The sequence below is a fragment of the Manis pentadactyla genome, chromosome 7 (assembly GCF_030020395.1).
Source record: "Manis pentadactyla isolate mManPen7 chromosome 7, mManPen7.hap1, whole genome shotgun sequence".
In the NCBI taxonomy this organism is placed as follows: domain Eukaryota; kingdom Metazoa; phylum Chordata; class Mammalia; order Pholidota; family Manidae; genus Manis; species Manis pentadactyla.
Window position 1 is genome coordinate 22,979,170 of NC_080025.1, and position 23,886 is coordinate 23,003,055.

A 23,886-nucleotide genomic window follows, 5' to 3' on the forward strand; every position below is an offset into this window, starting at 1 on the left:
GAAGTCTCCTAGAATGAATGCATTGCAGTCTATTTCCCCCTTTAGTTCTGTTAGTATTTGTTTCACATATGCTGATGCTCCTGTGTCGGGTGCATATATATTTAGAATGGTTATATCCTCTTGTTGGACTGAGCCCTTTATCTTTATGTAGTGTCCTTCTTTATCTCTTATTACTTTCTTTGTTTTGAAGTCTATTTTGTCTGATATTAGTACTGCAACCCCTGCTTTCTTCTCGCTGTTGTTTGCTTGAAATATGTTTTTCCATCCCTTGACTTTTAGTCTGTACATGTCTTTGGGTTTGAGGTGAGTTTCTTGTAAGCAGCGTATAGATGGATCTTGCTTTTTCATCCATTCTATTACTCTGTGTCTTTTGATTGGTGCATTCATCCCATTAACATTTAGGGTGACTATTGAAAGATATGTACTAATTGCCATTGCAGGCTTTAAATTCGTTTTTACCAAAGGTTCAAGGTTAGCCTCTTTAGTATCTTACTGCCTAACTTAGCTCGCTTATTGAGCTGTTATATGCACTGTCTGGAGATTCTTTTCTTCTCTCCCTTCTTATTCCTCCTCCTCGATTCTTCATATGTTGGGTGTTTTGTGCTGTGCTCTTTCTAGGAGTGTTCCCATCTAGAGCAGTCCCTGTAAGATGTTCTGTAGAGGTGGTTTGTGGGAAGCAAATTCTCTCTGCTTTTGTTTGTCTGGGAATTGTTTAATCCCACCATCATATTTGAATGATAGTCGTGCTGGATACAGTATCCTTGGTTCGAGGCCCTCCTGTTTCATTGTATTAAATATATCATGCCATTCTCCTCTTGCCTGTAGGGTTTCTGTCGAGAAGTCTAATGTTTGCCTGATGGGTTTTCCTTTATAGGTGACCTTTTTCTCTCTAGCTGCCTTTAAAACTCTTTCTTTGTCCTTGATCTTTGCCATTTTAATTATTATGTGTCTTGGTGTTGTCCTCCTTGGATCCTTTCTGTTGGGGTTTCTGTGTATTTCCGTGGTCTGTTCGATTATTTACTCCCCCAGTTTGGGGAAGTTTTCAGCAATTATTTCTTCTAAGATACTTTCCATCTCTTTTCCTCTCTCTTCTTCTTCTGGAACCCCTATAATACGGGTATTGTTCCTTTTGGATTGGTCACACAGTTCTCTTAATATTGTTTCATTCCTAGAGATCCTTTTATCTCTCTCTATGTCAGCTTCTATGCGTTCCTGTTCTCTGGTTTCAGTTCCATCAATGGCCTCTTGCATCCTATCCATTCTGCTTATAAACCCTTCCAGAGTTTGTTTCATTTCTGTGATCTCCTTTCCGGCTTCTGTGATCTCCCTCCGGACTTCATCCCATTTCTCTTGCGTATTTCTCTGCATCTCTGTCAGCATGTTTATGATTCTTGTTTTGAATTATTTTTCAGGAAGACTGGTTAGGTCTGTCTCCTTCTCTGGTGTTGTCTCTGTGATCTTTGTCTGCCTGTAGCTTTGCCTTTTCATGGTGATAGGAATAGTTTGCAGAGCTGGGACGAGTGACGGCTGGAAGAACTTCCCTTCTTGTTGGTTTGTGGCCCTCCTCTCCTGGGAGAACAGCGACCTCTAGTGGCTTGTGCTGCGCAGCTGCGCGCAGAGAGGGTTTCTGCTTCCTGCCCGGCTGCTATGGGTTTATTTCTGCTGTTGCTGTGGGCGTGGCCTGGCTCGGGCTGCTCCTCCAAAATGGTGGAGTCACGTTGGAGGGGGAGTGGCTGGGAGGCTATTTATCTCCGTAAGGGGCCTCCCTGCTCCCTGCAGCCCAGGGGTTAGGGTGCCCAGAGATCCCGGATTCCCTACCTCTGGATTAAGTGACCCGCCCTGCCCCTTTAAGACTTCCAAAAAGCACCCGCCAAAACAAAACAACGACCACAAAAAAAAAAATGAAAAAAAAATTCTTAAATAAAAAAAAGGTGGCCGCTCGTTTTTCTTTATTCTCCAGTGCCAGCCTCAGGCATCTGCTCACCGGTCTTGCTGCCCTGTTTCCCTAGTATTGGGGTCCCTGTCCCTTTAAGTCTTCCAAAAAAGCGCTTGCCAAAACAAAACAGCAGAAAAGAAAATTGGTCGCTCGCTTTTCTTATGTCCTCCGGCGCCCACTCACTGTTCTTGCTGCCCTGATTCCCTAGTATCCAGGGCCCCCTGCACATGCACTGTGTCTGCACTGTGGCCCAGATGGCTGGGGCTGGGCGTTCGGCAGTCCTGGGCTCCGTCTCCCTCCCGCTCTGCCTATTCTTCCTCTGCCGGGAGTTGGGGGGAGGGGCGCTCGGCTCCCGCGGGGCCGGGGCTTGTATCTCACCCCCTTCGCGAGGCGCTGGGTTCTCTCAGGTGCGGATGTGGTCTGGATATTGTCCTGTGTCCTCTGGTCTTTATTCTAGGAAGAGTTGTCTTTGTTATATTTTCATAGATATATGTGGTTTTGGGAGTAGATTTCCGCTGCTCTACTCACGCCGCCATCTTCCGATCCCTCCTCATTAAGGTGTGTTTTATCCAAAAAATGTAACTCAGTGCAAAAGGTTCAGGGAGACAGGTCAGCTCGTTTACCTCACTTGAAGACCAAACTTTTTACTCTTTGTATAATATGACTCTTCAAAAAGTATATACCCACGGCAAACCCATGATATTTCCCATTGTTAATACTTAATACACATTTATTCTACATGCATTTCTCTTTTATGAGTAAATAAAACAAAACAAAGATAAATTAATTTTAACCAGATCCCACAGCTAGTATATGTGAGAAACAGGACCAAAACACTTTTGTTCCTGTGTGAAAAATCCTGCTTCTGCTGAAAAATCCTGTTTCTTGCCATTTGGGCTCCAGGAAGAAAACTGGGCTTTTCAGATCTCTGAAGTAGGCATGGCTATAGCTGATATTGAGGTGGCTCGAAACTAAAGAGATCATAGAAACAGCAGCTGTGCAGTGATAAAACATCTCCTCAGGATGCTCATTTGATCCAGACGCCATGAAGCTGATAGATGTTCAAACATAAGAAGTGTTCATCTTCCTAGAGTTCTGTGTTATAACATAGATTAACACAAACTGAGATCTCAATTTTTGCACTGTTCATTCACAGATTTGTGCTGCAGTGGATTCTGCTATGAAAAGTTTTCAATATCAAAACAAACTTGCCTTTAAACCTATTTCACATATTTAAGAAACAAATAAAATAAATAAAGCAATGTGAAGAGGAAGAGAGAAAAGGGAGAAGAAAGGAGAAGAAAGGAAAGGAAAGAAAGGAAGGGTGCAGAAAGAAAAAAGGTCCTAATAAATGTGATCACACTGGGATGCGGAGACTGAGAATCCATATCATGTCCTGATCTAAGTATATTACCCTCTTCCCATCCCATGCAATGAGTGAGAGATAACACAACATTATTTTTTAATAGAGATAATGACAGTGTTCTTTACTCAACAACGACTCAAAAATTTAAAAGAATATTTTGCATTGTTGAAAATTGTTATTAAAACATTTATTATAGGTATGCTAATAGCTCATAATGTAGCTGAAAAGATAAACAGTTATGATATAAGAGGGTGTTTTAAGAAAATGTTACCTTCACATTCTGATTTCTAGAATAATAATAAGCTTTTTTTCAAAAGAAAAAACTCTGATCCCTTCCTCTTGATTTCTGCATGTTGGTCAAGGGCACAGACTTGGGCCAAAGGTATAATGAATCAATAAAAAGGGATAAAATTCTCCTTGCCTCTTATCTTATCTTTTGTAGATTTCTTCTTTCTGTATTTCTTTGTCTGCCCTTTTTTCTCTTCTGCTTTTGTAATCTGGGCACACAGCCATTCCTGCATTTGAGAAGAGTGTCATTCCTTATATTTCTCCTAGTTTTAAAGAAGAGAACTATGAGAAAATGGTATGCAGTCAAATAAAATAAAAGAGTTTTAAAACTAAAGCCATGGCAAATGCTGTAGAGAAGCTACAAAGACTGGGAACACAATGGGCTTATAGGATTTTTCCTTAAGGATGGTGCTGGAAATTAGGAGGTTACAAATCACCTTCAGAAGGTCAGAATTAGTGGTGGGATGTATCATAAGACTCACTTCAGTGAGTTGAATAAAATGAAAGAGAATAATAATACAGTAGTTCTTTATCTATATTTAAGATTTAGATCAAATACAGCTTTTTAGAAGAGAGTTTAGTGTGATCAAATTTCTATCAACTAAAATATCATTTCAGCTACCTATTGTTATATACAACCTAGTGGCTTAAAATTAGATTATTTCCTACAGTCAAGTGTGCTGACTGGGTTCAGTGGTAATTGTTGAGATCCCTCATCGCTTGCAGTCCAGTATCAGCTGAGGCTGCATTCGTTTGAGGACTTTGTTGGGCTGGAATCCCCTATGGCTTCCTCAAATGCATGGCAGACGATACTGACTACAGGCTGTAGGGCGACAGATGCTGTGGACCAGAACTCAATTCATAACGTCTTCATGTGGCTCTCTAACAATATGGTGGATTCCTTCAGGGTCCTCCCAAGAGGGAGTGTTCCCAAATACCAAGATGGAAGCTGCAACATTTCTTGTGGTATGTTACCAAAAGTCATGCAGAATCACTTCTGCCACAGTCTGTTGGTCAAAGCATGACAGGATCAGCTGCATTTCTAGAACATAAAAGCACTGGGTCCACTTTGAATGAAAACCTTATTATTAGCAACTCAACCACTGCCTCCAAGTTGGTTTTCATATAATACTGTTTTGAAGGACACAAGGCATTAGGTTGTGATCAAAATGTATATTTTAGGATGAATTTTAAACATTTATCTAATGTTCATGATCAAGATGCTATTTTAGAGGTCTATATTATATTCTGTAGTGTGGAAGGGGTAAGATGTAGGAAATCAAGACCTTTTCGCATTTATCCACTTAAGTTCTATTCCCAAACCTGGCTGATGTCACTGATGATATGATCATGTCAAAGGAAGCTATCAAGACCAATATAATGAAAGTGTTGAATTCAGTGCCTTTGGCTAGAGAAAAATCAATGTATACATGTGATAAAAAGAACAAAAGTGATCAAAGAAATGAGACAGTCCTGTCAAGCTTCTAGAGGGGACAAGTCTAATCATTAAAATAAACAAAAGAACTAAGATGTAATGAGAGGGTAAATGTCTGTTGAAATAAGTGTTAGGAGGAGTTCTTTACAGTAAGGGTCCTTTGGGCCTATAGAGCATCATTGTATATTAGACATTATGTTGAGCTCACATTCTGAATACGTAAATGGCTGAGAAAGAGTTGATGGGTTTTTTTTTTTTTACACATGCACTCCAATGCCTAGATTTGCTGAAGTGTTGTGCTCCCAGTCAATAGTATTCTTGTAGCTTGTTTGTTTAATTGATTGCAATGCTGTGTCAACCTTCATGACAAAGTGTCAGATAATGCAGACTGCACTATGTTATGTAGTGTTTGGTGCAACTTGGCCCTCCCTGCAATGCTGCTACAGATGCTCAGTTTACATATTACTCAGCCAGGCAGCAACTCAAATTTACTAAATTTAACAGAGTTATGTCCACAAGCTTTCTCAAGTCCATCAGCATTTCTAACAATTGTGATTTCAATGGGAAAAAAAACCCTAGAGTTTCCAACTCATTTTATATTCCTGAGTGGTTGTTTTTGATTAATCACCCTTAGTATTTAAAGATTCAATGAAGGGAGAATATTTAGGGGAGACAAATATCGGTTCTTTAGTTTTGAAGATCTCTTCTTGGTACCTCATTCCACCTCTAAATATTCATCTGCAATGGATTTTGCTCCATTTGAATGAAAAATGTGAAGTGGAGAATTGCTTTAATTATGTTATTGATATAGCTTTTGTTTGGGAAAATCACATGAGTCCCATGCTTAACAATTGTCACTTCGACTTGAACAAGGACAACAGCATCTCAGTGTGTCCATTAGAAGTCTTAGCAGGGTGGGATCAGTAGAAGCCAAGGTGAGGACCATATGGTACAGTGAGGCAGCCCAGAGAGCGGCTTCCAGGGGAGCAAGCAGGCAGCCCCAGCGTGCGGCTGGCCAGCATGGCACACTGGCACTGCATGTGGTTGTTTTTCTCCTCAGCTTCCCCTGCTGCCCACATTGTAAACATAAAGCTTCAACTATGAAAGAGGTCCTCCCTAGAGGATAGATAAAATGAAGGTTGGGGAGCCTAAAAAAGGCTGGCTAATGCAGCTTTGGTATTCGGTCTTCAGGAGCTTGCAGGGTAGAAGAACAACACTGCACCGAGGCAGCAGCAGCCCCATCCATTATGATGAACTATGGTTAAGTATGTGAATTAATTTTCCCAAGACCGCTGAGAGTTGTGAAGCAGGAAGTCCAACCCAGGTGTGTCAGATTTCAAAGTTCATAATTTTTCCACTCTTCCATGCTAAAAAATATACCTGCATAGAACTCATAATGGTATTTTAATAAGATATACCTACAAAAATGACAGTTGGGGTTTCGTATAGTTGATGGAGATTTTTTTTTTCACTTAGCATAATGTAAGCTTTGTGAAACTAACCAATACCAAGGAACATGTTGTAAGTCTGACAGGGAGGAATAATTTGTGTTTATTTACTCTGTAGAAACCATGAACTCAGTTCAATATGGGTGGTGCTTAAGTGCATGTGTATTGATTGATCTAAGAACTCTCGGATGTAATGATGTAATAATAGTATCAAGTACCATTTTTTACTGCATTATATGTGTCAGATTCTGTTTTGAGTTTAACTGAACTCTCTCATTTACTCCTTATAATGCAGTAGTATTATTTTACAGTACTTGTACAGCGGTTGTACAGGTACGGAAACAAGTTCGGAATTTGATTAAAATAGTGGAGGTGTGATTTAATGTTGGATCTAATTTACTCCAAAACATGTATTCTTAGCCACTATTCCATATAGCCTTCCTCTTTGCTACTTTGGGAAAGTTGATGGAGAGCAGTGCTGTATTATTAATCTGTGATGAAATTTCATCTGTTAAGAGCACAGTCCTGACAACTCCGATTCTCAGGATGTTGTGAGAGGGCCTTAATAATTTGGATCGTGCTTCACTCTGATGGGACAAGACTTTTATAGTGGCTGAACAGACAGACTATGATGTTGCTGAGATTGCCTATATTCCTCCCCAGAGCAAAAATTCCACCTGAATTCTTAGTAAATAGTGCAGGTTATTAAGCTCAGTGCTCTGAGTAATAAGCAACTAAAATTTAGTAAATATGTCCTAAAATTGTCAGGTCGGGACATGCTACTATTACAGGTAGGAAGCTGGTTAATCATGCAGATACTGGCAGTACTGGGGAGAATGCTTAGGGTCCCTTGTCATTATACTGGATACTCCGTGATGTTGATGCTGTTCTCTTCCATTTTAAAAACTAAAATTCTCTAATTACCTAGGGCACTAAGTATGCACTGTGGTATAGTGAGGAAAGCATCACGTGGTTCAGAACTAAAGTCTAGTGCTGGGTCTTAAACTAATTTCTTCCTATCTTTGCAATTTTCTCTTTCTAGGTCTCAGCTCTCTGTAACTAAGTAAACTAGATCATTAAAAGGTCTTTTCAACTCCAAATCTTCAATTGAAAAATAAAATTATGGTACTTGAAAAAAATTCTACAGTTTGTAATGATGACAGGAGTTGGACCTGAGTACACCATTTCTGATTTCTCAGAAACCAGCACATTCCCTCCTCTAGTCCCTCAATCAGGTAGTATGGCATCTGGAAAACAGACCGTGCCCTGGAATTAGAGCCTCTGGAGCTATATGGCTACCTGTCTCGAGAAGTGACAGAGACCTTTCACAGGTAGTTCTCCAATTTTGAGATCAGGAAGTGCTAAGGGCAAGTGCACAAAAGATCCATAATTGTGGTGGTCACACCCCTGTATTGGCAGAGATGTCATACTGAATACTCATGGCACCATAGGCATTCCTTATGAAATTAAAGGATTTCTACACACTATCAAAGCACATTTGAGGTAGATTTCTGAAGCTTGCACTTAAGATGTCCTGGCCAATTTGGGCAAATGTGAACTGGGAACCATTCCCTTAGTGGAGATGATACTGAACTTTGGTCTATATTGTTAATAGTGTGACATTGTTAAAATGCTGTTCATAGACTGCTGTAAGCAAAGGCAAAGTCAAAAGCGAGCCCAAACCTAAACTTTCTCTCCTCTTCTCTCTCTGAAACAGACACATGCACACACATACACAAATGTCCCTTTGCATTTGGCAAACACCCAGGACTAAGCATGCAGTGACAACCACCATGTGAAATCTCCTGTCCATTGGAATTTTTCTATAGAGCTTTAAATAACTCTGGTGATAGTTTCCCTTTTCTTGCTTATTTTTGTGGCACCTAAAAAGGCAGCCCTTAGCCTGAACCAATTTATCGGTTTCAAAGGAAAGGATAATAAAACTGTCATTTCCGGCCGTAGCACCAAGGGTGCTGCTGACACCCTGATATTAAAGCTTATTAAAAGTAGAGCTGTCTCTTAGTTTTTGATATCAAAATTGCTTTCAAGTCTTGTTAAGACTATATGTTATTGTGGATGGAAAGGAAGTCAAAAAAGGAACATAAAGTGACCCCAATGGGGCACCGAAGTGACTGAGCTATTAAACACCTAGCTATGTGGATGATTTTGTGCAGTTCTTCAATCTATCACAGATACAACCTGCCAGGAGAAAATTAATTTAAAACTGACTTCCCTTGCAGACCTGTTCAAGATACTCAAAATACAGGAAAGCTTTACAGAAAGAGTCAAAATAATTGTTGACTCCCTAGAGACATTCCCTGGTTTCTAGTCATCCAATAACTCGTACCTTCTGACAGCCCTTGGTCAACAGGATTTCTGAATGAAGAAAGTAAATTCATTATTTATTCCTAATGTGGAAAAATCTATAGGAAATGGTTTTGCTTGAGGTAGAGCCGACTCAGGGTAAATAGTTTCTTCCATCAGCTGACTAAGTGTGAAGGGTCTGGCTTTTCTAATGAGAGGTAGCATGTATTATTGGAAAGAGTTTGGAGTCAGGCAAACCTTTTTTCAAATTCTGGAGCTCCTTCTCATTAGTTGTGTAAAGTTTGGCAAGTTCTCTAACAACTACTGAGCTTCCTCCTTCATCAATAAAATGGAAATATTAGTGCCCACATATAGGGTATAGGAAGAATACTGAAGAGTTTGCTGTAATTACCCCTTTTGTTGGTATTATTATTATTATTATTAAATCATGTTCTATCTATATGTTGACTATGTTAAGATTTTAAATGTGGGTGAAACTTGTAAAGATTTTGAATTATGTTTAAGATAGATATTTCTATGCACATAGGGCATTTGTTAGAAATGTTTGTGTGGCCATTAAAATAGAATGCTGATCCTTCTTTCCTACTCTGCTGTGTTAATTGTATCAGTTCTTTTGTGGCAGAATATACTTTGATTCCCTGAGAAGCATGTTAGTTTTGTGCTTCCCAACTACCTGTATCCTGGCTGCACAGCATAGCCTGATGTTAACCTCAGAAAAAAATACCAGATTAATGGTGGAAAATAAACATACTAAATTCTAGGTTTCCAAATGTAAGAGCTAAAGATTAAGGTGAGAGAAAGAAGGGATTTGGAAAATACAGCAAATCATTTCTTTCTCCATCCCTTTCACTAACTCCTACACACTACAAGAACTTCACATGAGAGAAAGAGAGCTAAAGGGATTTGAAATACATGGCAAAACATCAGTCTTTGTGGTCTTCCCCAAACTTCTGTATCAGGGACTGAGCTGCGAGAAAAGGATGGAGTGTTGATAGAAGCCTTCTTTTGAAGTTGGGGGATATGAGGAAAGAGAAATCTGGGCTGTACTGAAAATTTCTAGAAATCTAATAAGTAGCTATGAGAGGATGCCCATTCAGAGCCCTGAGTTTTCTGTAGCACCTAAGTGTCATGGGGTAGCACTCAAAATTTCCTATAAGCTCAGTGGGGAGTGCAGATCACTGCAGAGAGGGAGACAGAGAGAGAGGGAGAGAAGAGAGAGACAAAGGCAAAGACAGAGAGAGAGAGCAGGAGGGAGGGAGGCAAGGAGAATTTTATTTCAGGGGTCAGGGGACACTCTTCAGGATCGTGTGGCATGCACATTCCTCCCTGGGGATTACAGGCATCCTGCTCTCTAGTTCCAACTCCAAAGACCACCAGCATCAAGGCGCTGTCCAGCCACCATTCAAGGGCACTTAAACATTATAGAGATCTTGGAAATAAGCAGTAAAGAATTTTTTCTTAATTTAGTTATTGGCTACTTTCCCGAACGAAACTGCTCCAATAGTGTCTTAAGCCTCTCTTTTCCTCTCTTTACTTGCAAGTGTTAAAACCATCAAAGAGGACAGGGATAAAGGAAAAAGAATAGCAGATGGGAGGCACCAAGTTAAGATTTTTAAAATACAAAACACAAGACTTGATATCAGAAAATAAAGTGGAATTTTCACAAAATAATCATAATAAATATAATTACAGCCACAGCCATAACTATAAGAGCAAACACGGATATGATGTGTTTTATGCCAGACACTGCTCTAAGTACTTTATATAAATTAATGCACTTAATATTCATAACATGTTATCATTTAGTTAATGTTATTATCCCCGCTTTACAAATGGGGAAACTGGAGCATAGTGGGGTTGATGTAACTTGCTTAGGGTGATGAGCTGTAAGTGGCAGAGCACAGTCTTAGCCCCTTAGTCTGTGCTGCTAGACAATAGACAGCTGCTTTGTATATGAAGTAAGTATCACTCCATCTGCTAGTCGGTTCTGTGACTTTCAGATTTATATGCACTTCCTCAGAGTTGTCCCCGTGATGTCAGTGACAAAATTCCAAATCTTAAGTGTCTGCCAAAAGCTGAGACTCAACATGAAAACATTTATGTGAAAAGGACCTTTCTAATTGCAAACTAAAAGACAACATATGAAGAAGTGACAGTGGTTTCTACTCCTAGGTCCTATTTTCTCATCTGATTCTTAGAGCTGCATAAATGATTTGCTTCAGTGAAGTGTTGTCATCAAGCCTTCTCAATTAACCCTTTGCCTCCTTGAGTGTGAGCCATTGGGAAGACGATTGTTGCCAGGTGGACTTGTCTGCTCATTATTTTTAGAGAAAATGTCATGATGAGGTTATAGAAATTCATATATGCCACAAGAAGTTAAAATATAAAATACATAAGTGAACATTGATAGACAATTTGTGTCACTCTCTGTCGACTTTCTCCCTTTCCTCATTGTCCCACATTTAAAAATAAATTCCAAAATTATTTCCAGACCTCTCTCCTGGGAAGAAAATGTTCCTCCTTGTTTTGCTTCCACCGTTGTGAAAGCTGGAGGGGAGGATTTGGTTAAGAAAAGAGTGTTCGAATCTTGCTGTGTGTTCCGTGTTCCATTGTAGAGTAAACAGCCCAGTCTTTTATTCGAGGCAGATCAAACCGTGGCCACATTATTAGTTATTGTTTAGCTGCCTGGGTTTAGGATGAAATTAACCGGCTGCGCAGGGACCCAGCATTTTAGCTTCAGATCCAGCTGTGCTCAAAACACAAGGCACAATGCTTAGTGGCACTGTCAGCCATTTAACATAAAAAGAACATGCTGTAATCAAGTGGGGACTGTTCAACTGTGTCACTCTTGGGTCTCATTTCATGGAGCCTAGGAAACCTGCCACTGATTTTTAAAGGGAAAAGAAAACACAGAACATGTTCCAAATGGGGCAGCAGTAAATTTTGTCTACATTTTTTTCTAAAAATAATTTTTTAGTTTCAGCTATATCAGCATGTCCCCATTTTGAGGAAGTTGTACTGATGGCTTTAAATATAAGTTACTATTAGATGTCTAGTTTTTCATCCGTGGATTGGAAGTCAAGGAAAGTCAAGCCCCCAAAATGCAATATTTAAGCCATCTTGGTTGCCACAACCCTTGAGAATGGGATCTAGTTCTTAGCAAGAATAATGTTACCTGCCACCTAAATAAATGCTACGGTTTAGTGTGTGGAAATAATAAAGCCAGAGAGATGAAGTGGATTCCAGATATATTAAATCTGGGATAGCTTCAGATAACAGCCTTAAGCAAGAAAATGAAACTTCCATCCTGTATTCATAATGTCAGTGTTACTGTGGAAATGCTAGCTGTAAAATACAAACACCCAAGGTTGCCTTCTCAAAAAAATCTCTTCAGACATTATTTCAAGCCCCCTTTAACATGGAAACATAGTGTTGGGGACCCTTGACTTTCGATGGGAAGAATACCTGCCTACACCCTAGTGTTAGAGATGTTTCTCTTGAATTATTTGGAAGAAGACGTTTCCATATGAACAAGGGCTTCTCCAAGAGGACAGAATTAATGATGGGAAAATTGGGCCTAGATAGGAAGAGGGCTTGTATAGCTGTCCTATTCTTGACATTGTGAGATAGAAGACTGAGGGGGTGATAGTTTGAGGAAGATAGATGCATTGTTAGGGGTAGAAACAAAAACTAGCACATTTAAGTGCAAAATTCACTACAGGCTTGAAGTGAGATTTGAAAATACATAACTGCTGACTGTATTTCTTTTTCCTTTTGTGAAGAAATAGCAACTCTATTTGATGTATTTGGAATATCTCAGATGTGGAATCAGAAGTCCTGGGTGGAGTCTGGCTCTTTTAACCAGCTGGGTAACAGTGCACAAATCAGTTAATCTGACTGAGCTTCAGTTTGCTTACCTGTATATTGGAGCTAGTGAGGTATTGTCTAGTTCATTTGGTTCTTACGATAATCAAAGGGAATAATGCATGTGCAAATGTATTGCAAAGTGTAGAAAGGTATGGACATTTAATATGATGTCATACTTAGGAAGTTGAAAGGTGTAAAAGAATCAATAGGTACTTGAATGTAAGTTTCATAAGGGCAAGGACATTATTTTGTTCATGATAATCCTCAGTACCTGCCAAAGCATCTGGCATATGTTAAGTGCTCAATAACTAACTGTTGAATGAAAAAATAGTTGTATCACTTCTCTCTGGAAGGACTAAAAACATTCTCCTTTCACTTTTGGATTTTTTGTCTAAAAGCACAGTGCCTTTGCCAGCAATGCACAACCATGCATTTTTTCTTCAGTAAAATGAGAATATCATCTTACTTACCATCTCCAATGGAAAAAATACACTATTTTATTGATCTCTTTGAGTAATGAAATGTTGCAAAAAAATGTGTGTGTATATACATATACACGTCAAGACATCAAGCTAGGTCAATAGGAATGCCAGTAAACATTCAAAATCTGGATTTGCTGTACCAAAACTACCTGTCCACACACACCCATTTTTTTGCAGTTGTAGTCATTATTTTAAACTGTGACCTTACAATAACCATTAGAAAAAAAAAATCTCAGTTTTAGGATTGTAAATGTCAAACCACTCTGTCATATTTGGGATATTCTCCCCCACCCCCTTTTTTTTTTGCCTTTCAGAAATAAAAATTCATTTCTGTGGTAGAAGCTTTTTCTTTTTAATGGCATCTAAGCTTGCAGAGTACTAATCATCTAGCAAGAAAGTACACCAGACAGCATCAAATAAAAATTGTGATAATTTTGATTTGAGGTGGACTGAATTTTATCTTTATGCTTGCAATAGAGAAAGAGTATTCTAAATAATTTATGGCATAAGTAAGTGTGCTAGAAAGATATTTAGAATACTTAAACAATTGTTTTCAAGAGCCCTCTAGCACTTGAGAAGTACCATTTATAAGCAATTAATTGACATGCTACTTATAAATAATCCTTGTGTGTGTGTGTGAAAAAACAGGGTACCTAAAGACCTCTATTAGAAAACAATTTGCCACTCTTTTTCCATCTATTGTGTATATTTGAAAACTCCAAAACTGCCTTGGAAATATTCTAAAATACAAGTTTAAAAAAAATTTTCTGCATGTTCAAAATGTAATCTGCACTCCCAAATTCCAATATACGTCTACTCACATACACTCAGAAATAGTGAGGTTTTACTATATTCTTTTCCCATTCAGAGAAGAAAGCGATACGTTATGACTTTATCTATAAGAAAGAAAAATAGGGATCCCATTGCCTGCATCAGGCCTTTGCTTCTGGTCCTTCTTACAGCTTCCCCAAGACAAGCACCACAAGAGCCTTTCCCCCAGGCTCTGCCTTCTGTCTATGGAAGAATAATTCTTAAACGTCTCTCACCCAGGTTTTGGCAAAGAATAGAGATCATTGAGGCCAGATTTCCTTGGGGAATGGTCTGAATTACTTATCCACTTGAAGGATGGTTCTGGTGAAATGTCTAATTGATTGAACTGCCTGGTGTTTATTATTCTAATAGTCCTGAAGAAAGTCTGGATGATTCTCCATTAACCCACAATGAAACTCTAGGGGAGAATTTCCACAGCACTTCATAGCTTGTTAACCTAAAAGTAATTGGGCATATAAATTTGGAGGGTCTTATTTGTTCTGCCAGCACTAAATGGAGGAAAAGAATGACCATATTTACCCTAGTTAAATTTTCCATTCAAAGAAAATGTGCAGAAATGATGCTAACTATCCCAGAGTCCTAAGAGAGAGATCTTGGAGAGACACCACAGGACACACATGAGCCATTATACTACTCACATTTAATCACAAATAGCCACATATGACTCCTCTAACATTTGTACCTTTATTTGTGGCAGCAGATGAAACAACAGATGCATCCAGTCATGAAAATAATATGCTGGCACATGTTTAGTGTGGCTTTCCACATATCTATCTTCAGCTGGTTAATATTTAAAGTACAGTGCAAACTGGGAATAGGAGAACGGGGAAGGAGCATTACAAAAGTGGACATAGAAATGTTCGGTCACTGTAGAGCATTCTAACAATTTGGTGGAATACATGGGTAACAGTGTTAGCAAGATAAGCAGCAGAGAGTCTTTGAGCGGGTACCCACAAAGCTGAAGGGAGTAATCAAAGATTGTGAATAGTGGAGAGGAGGTAGGCATTGGAAATAATTTGTCATAGTTTGATCCAGATTAATTCTGTTGAATAGTCATGGTGTGATTGCTGTTGTGTTTTGTTTTATTCACAGCTTGCATTTGGTTCTCACCTGGGAGTGCTTTAAACAGTTGTGACCTTTGATGATACACTTTTTCCTTTTATATCCTTTCCCCTCCCTCCCTCAGATAATGCAGTGATAGATCGAGAGCCACTCTGCAGAGAAAGTTATACAGGTGGAGACTGGCTCAAAGAATTGATACTAATTAACAAATGCGTGGGTTAGTCTCGTTTTCTAAATGAACCAGAGTAAGCATGGCTATCTTGCATGGTGAAACTTACTTGTTATAGGAGATACTACTTCCACTTCATTTAAAATTTTCTTGGCCTCGCATACCTCTGAACCCTTTGGCCATCTTTTCTATCTCCAGAAACCATTGTAATGATCAACTTAATGTAGACTCCAAACAGCACATATGGGCACAATCCAAATGTACTTTGCTGTATAACTGTCATGTACCCTTCATCTCCAGCCCAGGAACCTCCCTGTTGATGCTGAAGCAGGTGATGTCACAAGGCTTCTCTGCATCCCTGCATGTGAAGTCAGAAAGTGTGAAGGGATTACCATCCCATGGAATAAACTTTTGACGAATGGGAAACAGGAAATAGCTTATAAATTTTTCTCCCATTCTCCTTCAATGGGCAGTCAATGACTTGAGTAGTTAGAGGATAGCTAAGCTGTGGATGGTAAGAAGTAGTAGGGGTAGAAGGAATGAACAAAAATGAAATTTGAGGTATTAGCATGGACTAGGTTGTTGCAACAGAGCACTGTAAGGGATTGCAAGGTGATTCATATCTTTCTGGTATGAAGCATAGGATTTTAGAAATTGTCTTAAGTCCTATGAGATATATGCTATTGTGCTTAGATTTCAGATAATTGGCAATGTGTATGTGTCTTGTAGTTTAGAGAACTTCAGAAAAGGTCTACAAAAAAATGGAGAGCATTAGTGTCCAAAGTCTGTCTTACCTTATTTTGTGTGAAGCTTGCAGATTTCTTGCAGAAAGATAATGGCTGTCTCAGTTCTGGTATGAGTATAAAGTGCCTCATTTTGTGGGACAAAACTGAAGAGGTCCAAGATAGCATCGTGTACCGGAAGTGGGGAGAAAGAGTTGTAATCCATTTTATTAAAATATTTCTTAGAGTACTTGGGGCTTGGGCTTTTTGGTTTTTTGAGGGCCAATTGATGTTATTAATTCATGCCATGTATTGTGTTATTTTGTGGTCATTCCAAAAATTTCAGTTGACCTCATTAAAGGTATTATGCATGCATTTGATGCTTTATTTGGAATGTATCATGATACCTTTGGAGAATTTGCATTCCAGGATCCTAAAACTGGGGAGAATATTCATGTTGAAGGTAATCCTCAAGGGAGAGTTATCCAAGTCTGACTCTGGATTGACAGTAAAGTCAGCCTGAAAGTGTTATATGAATGGTTCATTTACTGGAGGCCAGACTCCTTTGTATGGAGACAAAGATTTCAAGGTGGAAAATCACTCCCTGTGTCAATGTTTCTATGGATTTTGAATATAGAGATATTCAGAAAGAGTATCAACATGGAAGTTTTGGTCTTTGAACATTTAGCTTATTCTAGAGCCAAAGCCTATTCATAAAAACAATTTTCTGGTATAAGCAACTCAATTACTTGGAGGTATGATAAATTCAAAGATGAAGTTACGCATTAATTTTGCCTCCAATTAATGGACCTTATTTAGGAAATGGTCTAAAACTTCAGATGTCACTCTTAATTGTAAGACATTTTTTTTTCTTCTCCAACATTCATCAGAAATTGTTTTTTGAAAAATGGATTTTGGAAGCCAATATCAGGGTCTTATTGGGAAAGGATGGTGTTGAAGACTATCTTGCCAAAGGTATTCCTCTTTGAGGCATATCAGGATAGGACCTGCCATAAAGTGATACTTGAGTTTTCCTTAGCCATGGGCTGGGGGGAGGCTTAAAAATGTGTGAACATTCTTTAGTAGGCTTTTTTTTTCAAGGGGGAGGGGGCCAAAGAGAAGTGGGACATAAAATACCGGAATTATGTAGTAAATTCCAGGAAGTATTGAATTTTCCTAAGTTCTTGTCAGTCAGTCAACCAATACTAAGATTCTTTAGTTAATATTAGCTGTTTCACTTAAATGTCACAGAAAACTCAGCACTAGCTTAGGAATTTCACATTTGCAAAGTTTAATATTCAAATAATTTCACCTACAATAGTATCAATGGTTTCCCTTAATTGCGTCCACCTAGCTTCTAATTATCTCTCTTTAAATATTTTCTTCTAGATCATAATTAAGTTTAGTGACCATGTTTGTCTTGTTTAAAGCTATATACCTGGAAACTAGTTATCAGCAATTTGTGGAACTAATGAATGAGTGAACTAATATAATTTAGGATCCCCATGTTAATTGTATTAAGATTGGACCTTTAGAGAAAAAATATCTCATCTAGATTTAGAGTTACTCCTTGTTCTTTAATTTATCCATTTCTGTTGTATATGAAATCACATTAAGAATTTTGTATGTACCTGATGTCATGCGAGGCACTAGGGATTTATAGGGAAACAAAAACAACACAAAACGAACATCAAAAAATTGTTCCAGACCTTATACAGGTCCCAGTTACTAAATTTTAGAATAACATAAAGGTCCCAGTTACTAAATTTTAGAATAACATAAAGGAAAACATGTACATAATCTCTGTATCACAAAACTTGAGTCATAAAAAGTTGACATATGATAAAGTTTTGAGTATACATTCACATATCACCTTCCTAAATCTTGAGCTGATTACTTACTTTTTATTAAGGAAAAAACTACCTTTCAAAAAAAGTATTTTCTTCCCCTAAAATAGTAGAGGACTGTTTTCAGTGGATCACATGGTTACTCAAAATATAAGCTACACTTTCCTTGCAGCTAATGTGTGTTGCTCTGAAAAATAAGATATGGATATAAGCAATGTGGCAACTTTCTGTGTGCCCTAAAAAGAAAAGGGCATTTTCTGTTTTTCTTCATTTTCTCTTCTTTCTGTCTGAAAGATGGATGTGATGTGCAGCCATGTGGAATCATATGGACATCGGACATATTCTATGGGTAGTTGAGCCATAGGATAAATATGATCTTTGGCCCTTAACAAATTCATAAAACAGACTGGCATACAAGCTCAGATTTTACATGATTAAAAGGAATAATTCATCAGGAAAATATAAAAATTATAAAAATATATATAGATGAAGAACAGTTAACAAGATTCAAAGGAAAAATAGGCAATCCGTAATCATAAACTCATTAGGAGATTCTGATAAACTAGAAAAAAATCAGTATAATTGAATAGAAGATCCAAACAACACTATCAACCAACTTGATCTAATTGAATTTATAGAACACTGCCTCCAACAACTGTAGAAAATACTTTACTTTCAAGTACACATGATATATTTGTCAGGGGAGGCCATAAGCTAGATTATAAAGTAAATCTTATAAATTTAAATAGAGTATGTTCTATGAGAAATATATGATTAAAATTAGAAATCAGTAACACTAAGATATGTATGAAAGCTCCAAAGATGTAGAAATTAAACATTACAATTCTAAATAACTCATGGAATAGAGATGAAATGACAAGGAAAATTAGAAAACATTTTGAAATGAATGACAAGGGAAAAACATAAAAATTTATGGGATGTAACTAAAAGCAAGACTAAGAAATTTATAGCTTTACATGTACACAGTAGAAAAGAAGGCAGACCTAAAATCAATGACCTAAGGTCTTACTTAACAAGCAAACAAATAAAAAAAGGAAAACCAAAGTAAGTAGGAGATAGGAAATAATAAAAACAACAGAAGAATAAATAAAATAGAAAAATTAACAAGGTTAATAGAGAAAATTAGCAATATCCCAATCTACTTCTTTGATAAGACAAATAAAATACCTAGCTGGATTTTCTAAAAATAAAGAGAATAAAAATGACCATTGATAAGAATGAAAAAGTAGTTAAAATTTTACAGATGTTAAAAGAATACTAAGAGAACACTATGAACAAGTTTAGACAAACATAACAAGTTAGATGAAACAGAAAATTCTGGGAAAACACAAGTTGCCAAAATCGGCTCAAGAAAAAAAAAGTCTGAATAAATTTGAATATGTTTCTATTAAATAATTATAATGTATATCAAATCTCTACCCCAAAAGAAAACTCCAGGCCTACATCCCTTTGTTATGGAAGTCTACCAAACATTTAGGGAAGAAAGCTCCAATCCTACAGAAACATTTTCAGAAATTAGAAGAAATACTGCTCAAAGTCATTTTATTGGGCCAGCATAATTCTAATTTTGAAATCATAGAAAACTCAAAAAAGAAAATTACACACCAGTATTCTTCATGAATATATATGCAAATATTTTTTAAAGTAATGAACCCAATTCAACAATATGTAAAAAAGGATAATACATCATAGCCAAGTGTGATTTATCCCAGTAATGCAAATTTAATTTTACATTTGATAAAAAACAATCTACATGAATCACTCCATTGACAGAATGTAGGAGTTAAAAACAGTTTATTTCAATCAATTTGAGAAAATCATTGGAAACAATTCAACATACAATCATATTTACATGCTCAACAAATTAGAAATCGTAGGAAAATTCTTCAAACTGACAGTCACCTATAATAAATCTTTAATATCATAGTTAACAATGAAAGACTGAATTGGTTCCTCACAAGGTATCATTGCCTACTTTTACTCCTTCTATTCGGCATTATACTGTAGGTCCTAGCCATTGCAATAAGATAATAAGATGAAATTAATAGAATTAGTTTCAGAAAAGAAAAAGCAAACATTTATTATTTCCAGATGATATAATTTCTTATGTACAAAATCCCAAGGACCCTACAAAACAACTACTAGAATACATGAATTTTACTAGGTTGCAGGAATACAAAAATTACATTGAAATACCAAATGTATTTTTATAGATTATTAGTAAACATTTCAAAAAGGAATTAAAAATAATTGCATTAATAATAGTTTCCAAGACCATAAAATGTTTAGTATTCAACATAATTAAAGGTGTTCAAGATCTCTACAGTGAAAAATGGGAATAATCAAAAAATAAATGGAGAGATATACTTGCTCAGGGATTGAAAGACTTGATATTGTCAAGGTAGCAACTCTCACAAAGTTGATCTATGGACTCAAAATAATCTAATGAAAATTCCAGCAGGATTTCTTTTTAACAGATACAAATAAGATTATTGATATGGAATGCAAAGGAATTAGAATAACCAATGAAATTTTTAAAAAAGAGCAACAAATTGGAAGATTTACTCTACGTGATTTTAAGACTGTAGTCAAGATAGTTTGATATTAGCAAAAAGTTAAGCACATAGATCAGTGGAACTGAATAATGAGTTGAGGAACAGACATGATATGTATGGCTATTGATTTTTCAACAGATACCAAGGTAATTCAGTGGGAAAATAAATGTCTAAAAAGCAGTTGTTGGATCAACAAAATATTAACATGGGAAAATAAATGAACATTGATTAATCTACCTAACTCGTTTACCTAATTTATAACTTAACTTTACTCAAAATGTATCACTTAATTTCTAGAAGAAAATGTAGGAGACAAGTTTTATAACCATGGTCTAGGCAACAGATTGTTAGATAAAACACGAAAAGCATGAACCATAAAAGAAAAGAAAAGAATAAAGACTTTATAAATTTTTTTTTTAATTGGCAACTTTGTACTTGAAGGACACCATTAAGAAACAAAAGACAGGCCAAAGTTTGGAAAACGATAATATTTATAACATTATATCAGACACAGAACATTGCAACTAGAAGATATAAAGAACCTTTTTAACTCAATAATAAGAAAACAAACAACATAATAAGAAAATGAGTAAAAGAAACGATCAGATATCTCAAAAAACAAGTTCGGTAAGCAGCTAAAATAATTCTCAATATCATTGGTCATCAGATAAATGCAAATTATAACTAAAGTGAGACAACTCTATACACAGAATGACTAAAATTAAAATAACTTGGCCATACAAGTGTTGGTAAGAATCTGGACAAGTAGAAATTTTGTATAATTCTTGTGAAAATGTAAAATGACTATAATCACTTTGAAAAATAGTTTGGCAGTTTGTTAAAATGTTGAATACTTATTAATCAACTCAGCCATTCTACCAGTCTACCCAAAAGAGATGAATGCATGTGTCTACACAATCACTTGTGCATCAGTGTTCTTAGCAGCTTTATTTATAGTAGCCCCCAAATGGAAACAACTCAAATATCTATCAGTAAGTAAACAGAAAACAAATTGAAATATACCCATACTACATTGAATGCTACTTGGAATAAAAAGAAAAACGCTATACATACAAAATATAGGTGAATATCAAAATCTTTATCCTGAATGAAATAAGGCAGATTTTAAAAGTGCACATATACCGGCAGAATGTGGATCTGTGGTTGTCTGGAGCTGAACATGAATGAAGGGATAAATTAAAAACTACTATAAGGAAACTTTTAGACATGATGGTAGTGTTCACTGGCTTCATTATAAGGGTTAATTTGCATTCTGGAGATGTCAAAACACATAAACTGTACCTTTACATATGTGCAACTTATTTTATTTCAACTGGACCTCAGTAAAGTTGTAAAAATCATGATAATTATAAGAAAAGCATAGAGAAAATGACCATAATTCTATTGGGAAATTAAGGAAGGATTTTTGGATGAGGTAGTGTGTTCAGGCTTAATGTCACAATGTTAGGCAGAAAAATATATATGAGCAGGTGGAGGGAGAATAAGGCCAGTAAAGCCCACTAAATGGGGCTTAAAAGAGTTGGTCAGATAGAACTAGAAAGCCAGAAAGGGCTCACAGAGTTAAAGCCCTTTGCAATGTGAGTTAATTCCACATGCTCTGAATCTGGGCTGACCTTGAGACTTGCTCTAGCTAATGCAAATGAGATAGGGCAAGGACATGGAACAAGCGTCATGATTAATTTTCCTAAAAAAAATGCCAAGATATGAATAGCATAGTAAGAACAGGAGGGACTTACCTTAAGGCAAGGCAAGCAGCCTTAACGGATATGTTCCCAGTGCTTGGGGGTAGCCACTATCTTGGAGAGGAACAGGAAGTTTATCCTACAGAATTATCCAAAGGAGTGACTGTGGATAAAGACATTGTCTCTCACCAGAACTAGACATCATGAGTACACATGACAAACCTATGCTCCCTTGGCCTTTACCTTTATCCCATTCTTGAAAATCCTTAAAAGACAGAATCTCAGCTTTTAAGCACACCTCTTCTCTGAGGTTGCCTGCATTCCCCTCTCTTCGAGTGTGTACTCTTGAATAAAGCCTTCTCACTGCTCAACTTACTGTGTTTTGTCTCTGTGCTCTTCCAGTGGTGTCTTTGTTACTTGCTATTTCATACTATTCTCTAGGGTTAAGCACAAGTCTTCACTCTGTCTTTGTCCTACTTCAGATAAGTAGGGAGGGGCTGCTGAAAGCTCTGATTTGGGCTTGCAAGTTTCCGTTGCCTGGATGACCAAGACAGAACTGCAGTGCTCTTCCGTCGTCTGCCTGAAAAACTCCTTTCTTTGCCTTGGGAAGTTTTCAGAAGCTAATCTCACTCCATCCAGTGCTCTGTGGTTTCCCCAAATCCTGGGGTGGTAGGGACTTAGTTCCCATGCTGTGCAGATCCAAGTAGACACTGGATGTCAGGTGACACTGCTTAGGAGTTGGCAGGGGAGGTGCCCTATGCCAAGCAGGAGTTCAGTGACCTTCCCTTATCTCTCTGCTGCCTGCAAGGCAGCTGCCATTCCTTCCTACTGTCACTTTAATGAATTCCTCACCTTTTTTTTTCACTCTAACTTCCCTGCATCTCTGCACCGAATTCCTCCCCAACAACAAGAATTGTATTTTTAGAAAACCACAGCTGGGTTAGTGAAATTTTCTGAGTCACCAGACTTCTCAAAGACATATTTGGGTAGGGAAAGTCTTTTTCTGGCTTTTCAGGTGTCAGTAAGAAGAAAAGGACAAAAAAGTTGGCTGCAGATCCCTAAGTCAGCCTGGCTTATGTGAAAATTTTCATTTTCTTGTTCTTGCAGTTCTGAGGATACTTCATAGGGTAAGATCTCTCTGCTACAACTGAGGTTCCACCGTGGGGGAGAGCTTCTTGCTGGGAAGTTCAATCTGGCAAGAGGACAAGTATTAGATTCCACTGGAATAGGCTCAAGTGGTTGGGCACATTTAGTCATCTCTGCATAGGACTGGGATTCCTTAAGTCACACTGTTCAAAATTTTAAATACATCTCATAAATTTAAAAAAATAAACAAACATCTAAAAAATTAAAAACTGAATAAATATTAATATATAAAAATATATTAATAATATACATGTGTATATACATATATATGCATATGTATATAAGAATCAATATTTTATAGAGAGACTGAAGACAAATTATCTTTGCACTTCAAGTAATCAATTTGCTTAAACGTACCCTTTAATTGTCTCTTCCCTTCTTCGGTTTCCCTTTGACAAATGCTTAGCAATGGCTTCATTCCACAAGTTCTTCCGTTTCTCTAAAATCTCTGTCCCTGCCTGCAATGTGTTTTTTCATATACAACATTAATGGTATTATACACAGCAGTAATAGTGTAAGTCCATTTGGGTTCCCAGAGCCAATTCCAATGGGTGTATGTGTGTGGGAGGGGGCCTTCCCATACTTAACCCCAAGCAATTCTGAAACACCAGTAGGGTGTCTGAGAATTCAATTCTGATGCTATCTGTCTGGAGATAGCACCAGATTCCCCAGCTTAAGGGCTC